The sequence below is a fragment of the Psammomys obesus genome, unplaced genomic scaffold (assembly GCF_907164565.1).
Source record: "Psammomys obesus unplaced genomic scaffold, mPsaObe1.curated_primary_1811, whole genome shotgun sequence".
NCBI classification, from domain to species: Eukaryota; Metazoa; Chordata; class Mammalia; order Rodentia; family Muridae; genus Psammomys; species Psammomys obesus.
Genome location: NW_026596430.1, coordinates 5,485,252 through 5,492,634, shown reverse-complemented (window position 1 = coordinate 5,492,634; position 7,383 = coordinate 5,485,252).

The following is a 7,383-nucleotide window of genomic DNA, read 5'->3' as shown; positions in this document are numbered from 1 at the left end:
TATATATAAACAGTTATATACATAGTTGGGTTTCTTATTTTACTTGAATATATACATACATACACATGTACATATATATGCAGTAAAGAAAATTACAAGACTGCTGAAAATGAAGAGGTTGACAGGTCTGCGAGCATATATGTTGCTTGGGGGGTGTATTCACAGGCCCATGTATATGTCTGTGTATCTACTTGTGGATGGGTGTGTCTACTTGTATGGGAGTGGATGGGCCCACAGAGTTCAGAAGGGGGCCCAGAATTATAGGCACCTGTAAGCCACCTTATGTGGCTGCTGGGATATGAACTCTGATTCTCTGACACAAAAGAAAGTGATTTTTTTTTCTGGATAGGGTTTCTCTCTGTAGCCCTGGCTATCCTGAAAATCTGCCTCTGCCTTCCGAGAGCTGAGAATAAACTCTGAGCCACACCTGAGTGTGATTTATAAAAGCAAACCATCGAATTTGACATTTTAATCACACTTACACAGTTTAGAAGCATAAGTATATGTACATTGGTGCACAAGACTTTCGGAAGCTGTTTTTGTCTCACAGAACCCAAACTCAAGCCTCATTAAGTAGCTCCCCTGCTTTTCTCTTAACCCTGCAACCACCATTTTGCTTTCTCTCTGCGAATCTGACCTGATATTATACATACTTCATAAAAGTAGAATCCTGTAGTATTTGCCAGAATTCCCTGCTCAGTGTCTGCGCTGGATGAGTGTATCCCATAATAGTGTGGGGTGTGTTCCAATAGTTACTATCTATAAACACATATGTGTATTTATGTGCAAATATCTATCTATCTGTGTACCTACCTACCTACCTACCTATCTTTATTCCTAAAAATGGAATTCTGGCAAACACTACAACATGATGAGCCATGAAAACATTATCTTAAGTGAAGCAACTAATCTATCTCAAATTTTGCCCATTCATTTGTCAATGGATACTTGACTGGCTTCCACCTCTTGGCTGTGAGTGGCACTACTACAAACTTGAGCGTGTGATAATTTTTCTTTGAAACGTGGTTTGACCCTTCAGTTCTCAAATAAAATGATAAATGAGTTCAGTTGCATGTTTCATTACTACTTTGTTGGCTTTTCTTTTGAAAGTTATAATGATGCATGCCTCTCAGGTAATGACTGAATCTAAAATACCATTTCAGATGGTGCTGGATATGTTTGTTTTAGAAAATGTGATGATTCAAAACTAAAGTCTTAGCATACCTGCAACTCCTAAAGCTGTACTACCAAAAGGAGCTAGAGTTTATCCTTACAAACGCAGCCTCAGCTTTGTGTAGCTCAATTACAGCTTTGGTCACAATGTCCTAACAGAAATCCTTTCATGATGATAATGGGTGTCTATCAATAAAATCATCTGCCGAATAATCCATGAATTAATTTGATGGGAATATTGGAGATAACTTGCCAAGTGCGCAGAATAACATCCTCCAAATACACTCATGCACATGATCCTCTAGGGGAAAACAAAAGAATTAGAATCCATTTATTCTCCACTAAAAAAAAAAAAAAAAAAAAAAAAAAGATTTAGTTTTCTGTTCTGGGTAGCATGGTTGAGAGGTTTGTCCCAAGATCAGCTTGAAAGCATGTTTGTAAAAACCCTCTAGCTTGGTGACTCAGTAGGTGGTAGGAACTATTAGATGATTAAGATGATTGATATATGAGTATAGGTGTGCCTGCTGATTGAAGTATGGAAGGAACTAACCACTAACCCAAGAAATCTTCTTTAGAAGGAACTGTAGAAAAGCTAGAGTTCATCCACAGACACTTTTTGGGTTTGTGCCCATAATCTAAATGCCAATTCCATTTGGTATGGCATTGTAACCAGAATAACAGAGTTTGTAGTACCTGTCATGACAAACACCAATGTGGAGAGTCAGGAATCAAATCTTTAAATGATGCTTAGTGAGTCAGCAGTCTGAGAAGGCAGCAAATGAGGACTCTGAAACAAAACTGTCTTATTGTTGGGCAATGGTAGTGCACCTTTAATCCCAGCACTGGAGAGACAGAGGCAGGTGGGTCTATTTCAAGGCCAGCCTGGTCTACAAAGTGAGTTCGAGGACAGCTGAGCTACTCAGAGAGATCCTGTCTTGAAAAAACAAACAACAAAACAAAAACTGCCTTATATTTCATCTTCAGCCAGCAGATTACACAGGCATGGAGAAATGAAGTCAGTCAGTCATTTCAAGTTTAGTCTTGTCTTTCGGGTCAGGTGATCATGCACATATCTGACACATGAGAGATCTATGTCTCTCTCATTATTATCCTCCCCTCAGATTTTCTGGGTACTTCTCTGGGGCCATCTAAACTGTAGAGTGTTAACTCAAAACATTCTATCAATTTTGTGTTAGACTATTGATGCATATGCAGATTCTTTTCACAATGTGAAGTGAATATGTGCCCTTATAACACAAAATATTAAAAGGCCATTATCCAAATCTCTTTTGCCCCCTATATTTTCCAATGTCAATAGTAACTAATATCTATAAAATCTGTTTTATGTGGAAGATTTCATCTTATTTTTATGCCTTTAGTAAATTGTATGTATTGTGCGTATTCTGTGTAGTTTTTTTATTTGTAGGGGATTCTTGAGTACGTAGTTTTGATATTGGTGCTTACCAAATATGACAGCAAACAGTTCTTATTCTTTTATTAATTACACTTTATTCAATTTGTATCCCCCTCATAAGCTCCTCCCTCCTCCCCTCACGATCCCACCCACCCTCCCCTTTCTGTATGCATGCCCCTCCCCAAGTCCACTGATAGGGGAGGTCCTCCTCTCCTTCTTTCTGATCTTAGTCTATCAGTTCTCATCAGAAGTGGCTGCATTGTCATCTTCTGTGGCCTGATAAGGCTGCTCCCCCCTCAGGGGGAGGTGATCAAAGAGCAGGACAATCAGATTATGTCAGAGGCAGTCCCTCTTCCCATTACTATGTAACCCACTTGGACACTGAACTGCCATGGGCTACATCTGTGCAGGGGTTCTAGGTTATCTCCATGCATGGTACTTGGTTGGAGTATGAGTCTTCTTAATGAAACAATAGTGACACTTTTATCTTGAGGGGGATGGTAACAAACCTGTAATTGTAATTAGTACTCACTCAATACAAAGAAATTCATAGCTGGTACTATAAACCTAGTGAAGAGGGCACAGCTAAAAATGTCATTGACCCACAGTAGAACTTACTTTTTCCTTGTGGAGTTCCTGTCCTCTCCAGCTCTTGCTATTTCCCACTTCTTACATAAAATTCCATTCTTAAAGGAGCATGGAAACCAAGGCCAGCAAAATGGCTCAGCAGCTAAAAGTCCTTGCCATACAAGCCTAATGGCCTGAGTTGTATCTTTGGAAGCCATAATAGAAGGAGAGAACTGACTCCCAAAATTTGTCCTCTGACCTCCATGTGTACACACTATGATAAGCTTGTACCTGTGCTTACACATGCATCATACACAATAAATAATTTTTGTAATTAAAATCTATTAAAACTAGAAAAGCTCTCCTTCCTCATGGGGTGCAGCAGCCAGGAGAGAATAAAATAGAAGAAATCATCAAAACTAAAGAAAGCATCCCTTTCTTACATCAGAGAAATTTTTATGAGCTACCTTAACCTTCTGTTAGATTTGAACAGTTTTTAGTACATCTTGGGAAGAACAACACTTTTTTGGAGGGGGGCAGATGAGATATTTCTAGAATTTCCTGTCTTGCAAAGGAAGTTACACTATGAGCAGAACCAAGTCATTCTTCTTCCTAAATGGCACCATTTCCTTGCCTGGGATGTGGACAATGAAGGGTTAATAACCTGAAAGCCTCAGAAACCCCCTTCAGGAATAGCTGTCCAGCTGTTTGGTGGGAGGAGAGGTTGGGGAGGGGACTCTTGACAAAAGGTCACAATGTCAGGAGAACTGGGGCTGGTGCCAAAGTAATCAGAACCTCCACCAAAAATCAGCCTGTGAACGAAATCTCCCCACCCAAAAGTTCCCTTTTCTGCCCCCTAGCTCCTGTGTGAAGATTGACTGCCCTCCATTGTTCTGACTAAAGGAAAATTCTGTTTCTGTAGAGGTTAGTCTCATACATACATATCTGTGTGTGTATGTGTATGTATGTATGTATGTATGTATGTATGTATGTATGTATGTACTTTCGTGTCACTGCAATCACTCCTGACCTAACAGACTGGATGAGTAGATAGACTCAAGTAGAGAGGTTTGAGAGACAGTAGCACTAATACCAAGAACAAACTCTACGAACCTCAAAGAAAGAAAACAACTCAAGAAGAGTGTAAGGGGGAGGGATATAACTGGTGATACACCTAGGCATTGAAGTATGAAGACTTTCATAAGGCAGACAAGCATGAGGAAGGGCAGTCCAGACTGAGAAGGATAGCCTGTGTGCGAAGACACCTGGGTGTCTAGAGGTGAGGCAGAATGGCGGTGTGGCTGAATAGAAGCAAGCCTGTGTGTTGATTTGCGAGGGTCTCTTAGTGACATGTGAGTGCTTCTGAAGTGAGCCCTGGCTTCATCCATTCCCTCGGCTACCCATCACTCTTGGTGCCAGAGAGAGGTCAGAGAAGAAAGCAAGCTTGTTTGAAGGTTACACTGACAGAGTGACAGGGGATTCCAAATCACCGAGGAGAAGAGCTAGTAGGCAAAAGCTTTGAGCTAATGTCTTGTGAGGTGAGGATGGAGTGAACACAGAAACGTCTGCTGCTGGCCTCTCCCTCAAGTAGCTGTAGTCACACCACCTCTTTAACTGGACGTTCAGTAGTGAAAGACCCCTCCGCCTCACCCCAAGTTAAACATAGCTAACGCCATTTTGTGGTACACCACTGTTTTGAAAAACTCTGTAGGCTAGGTGGGGAACTGGAAAATTACTGAGAAACCCAGCTGTGTCGCCCACTTGGGATATCTGCGGTCAGGCTGTCCCAGTTGAGCTAAAAACAACTCGTGTTGATCACCCTCATGGGATATTTGTGGGACTGTTCCAGCTGAGATAGGAGTCCTGAGAAAAACAACATGTGGCTGCCCAAGTTAAAGGGTCATCATGACCGTTTCGACCACCCAGTTCCTGGTATCCTGGTGTCCCTGCCAAACTCTGACTCAAATTGTGGTCTCATTTAAATGCACCAATCAGCTCCCTGTAACCATGCTTCTCGCTTCTGTACCCACGCTTCTGCTCTAAAACCCTATAAAAACCCAGCTTTCCACCCAGAGGGCGCGCAAGTCCTCCGAGAGACTTTGTCGCCCCGGGTACCCATGCACTGAATAAAGCCTTTTGCTGTTTGCATCCGAACAACTGGTCTCGTTGATCCTTGGGAGGGGGTCTCCCTGACGGAAGATACCCCTCGGGGGGGTCTTTCATTTGGGGGCTCGTCCAGGATTTGAGACCCCTACCCAGGGACCACCGACCCAAATTCGGGAGGTAAGATTGCCGGCAGAACTTGTTTTGTCTGTGTGTCAGTTGGTTTCTGTCTTAAGTGTTCGCATCCGAACGCCCGGCCTTGGCCAGCCGTGTTTTCTGTTGTGTATGTGTGTGAATGTTCGTCTTGGTCTTTCGTGGCAATCTGAATTCTGAGGCTTGGCCAAGTCACTCCGTATCAGGCGGAAACTAGAAGGAGCTGACGGGCTCGGACTTCTTTTCCACAACTCCTGGGAGACGTCTCAGGAACATTTGTAGGGAGCCGATTTCTCGGCTCCCGTCTGTTTGGAAACACGAGCCGACCCAGACTTTTTGGGGCTTTGCCCCTGTTCGAAGGGCACGTGCTTCATCTGGGAGACAGAGGAACCGGACCTCCAACACAGTCTCCATCTGAATTTTTGCTTCCAGTTTTGCGTCAATCTCGTGCTGCGCGGCTTGTGTTGTGTTCTGTTTGTCTAATTTTTGTAATAAGTGTAATAAGTGTTTTCTATCTATCTAAAAATATGGGACAAACTGTCACTACTCCCAAAAGTTTAACTTTACAGCACTTCAATGAAGTCCGTGACATCGCCCACAACCTCTCGGTGAAAGTGCGAAAAGGAAAATGGGACACCTTCTGTTCATCTGAGTGGCCAACCTTTGACGTGGGCTGGCCACGAGATGGCACCTTTAACCTAAAAGTTATTTTACAGGTTAAAGCTAAAGTCATGGATCCTGGACCCCATGGACATCCTGACCAGGTTCCCTATATCATCACATGGGAATCTCTGGTCAAAGATCCCCCACCATGGGTGAAGCCTTTCCTTCCCCCTTGCCCGAAACCCACCCCGTCTGCCCCCTCCCTTCCTCCTCCGCTGGTTCCAACCCCGGCTAACTCCACACTTTACCCGGTCCTCACGAAACTGGCTCCAGAAGAGACCTCTGGGCATAAGAAGACACCCCCAGTACTGCCGGCAGACGATGGCCCTCTTCTGGACCTTTTGACTAAACAGCTCCCTCCTTACAGAAACCCAGACCCTGTTGGGGAACCAGAGGGGGTGGCCACCAGACGGGAACCCCAGGGAGAACCCACCTCATCCCCGGTGGCAGGACGATTGAGGGGGCATCGGGAAGTCCCTCCCGATCCCTCCTCTCAGGCCTTTCCGTTGCGGACGGGGCCTGACCGCCAACTCCAATACTGGCCCTTTTCCGCGTCTGACTTATATAATTAAAAAAATAATAACCCTACCTTCTCAAAGGACCCTTCTAAGCTCACAACACTAATTGAGTCTATTCTAGTGACCCATCAGTCCACCTGGGACGATTGCCAACAGTTGCTCCAGACACTGTTGACCACCGAAAAAAAACAGCGGGTCATCATGGAAGCACGCAAAAATGTCCCAGGAGATGATGGACAACCCACCCAGATACCACACAAGATTGATGCTGCCTTCCCCTTGGAGCGGCCCACTTGGGAGTTTACCACTGAGCGCGGTAGGGAACACCTACGTCTCTATTGCCGGTTGCTCATAGCGGGTCTCCGTGGGGCTGCTAGGCGCCCTACTAATCTGGCTCAGGTTAAGTCAGTAACCCAAAAACCTGAGGAATCCCCCTCCGCTTTCCTAGAACGACTCAAGGAGGCATACCGTATGTACACTCCCTATAATCCAGAAGACCCAGGTCAAGCAACCAACATAGCCATGTCTTTCATCTGGCAGTCTGCCCCAGATATTAAAAAAAAGTTAAAAAGGCTTAAAAACTTAAAAGAGAGTACAGTACAGGATTTATTAAAGGAGACAGAGCGGATTTTTAATAAAAAAAAAAACACAAAAAAAAGAGATAAAAGGCTAAAAAAAAAAGCTAAAAAAAAAAACGTTAAAAAACGTAAAAAAAAAATAAAAAATTTAACAAGTTACTGGCCACAGTAGTGACAGGACAGAGACAGAGTAGACAGGGCCTGGGAGACCGCT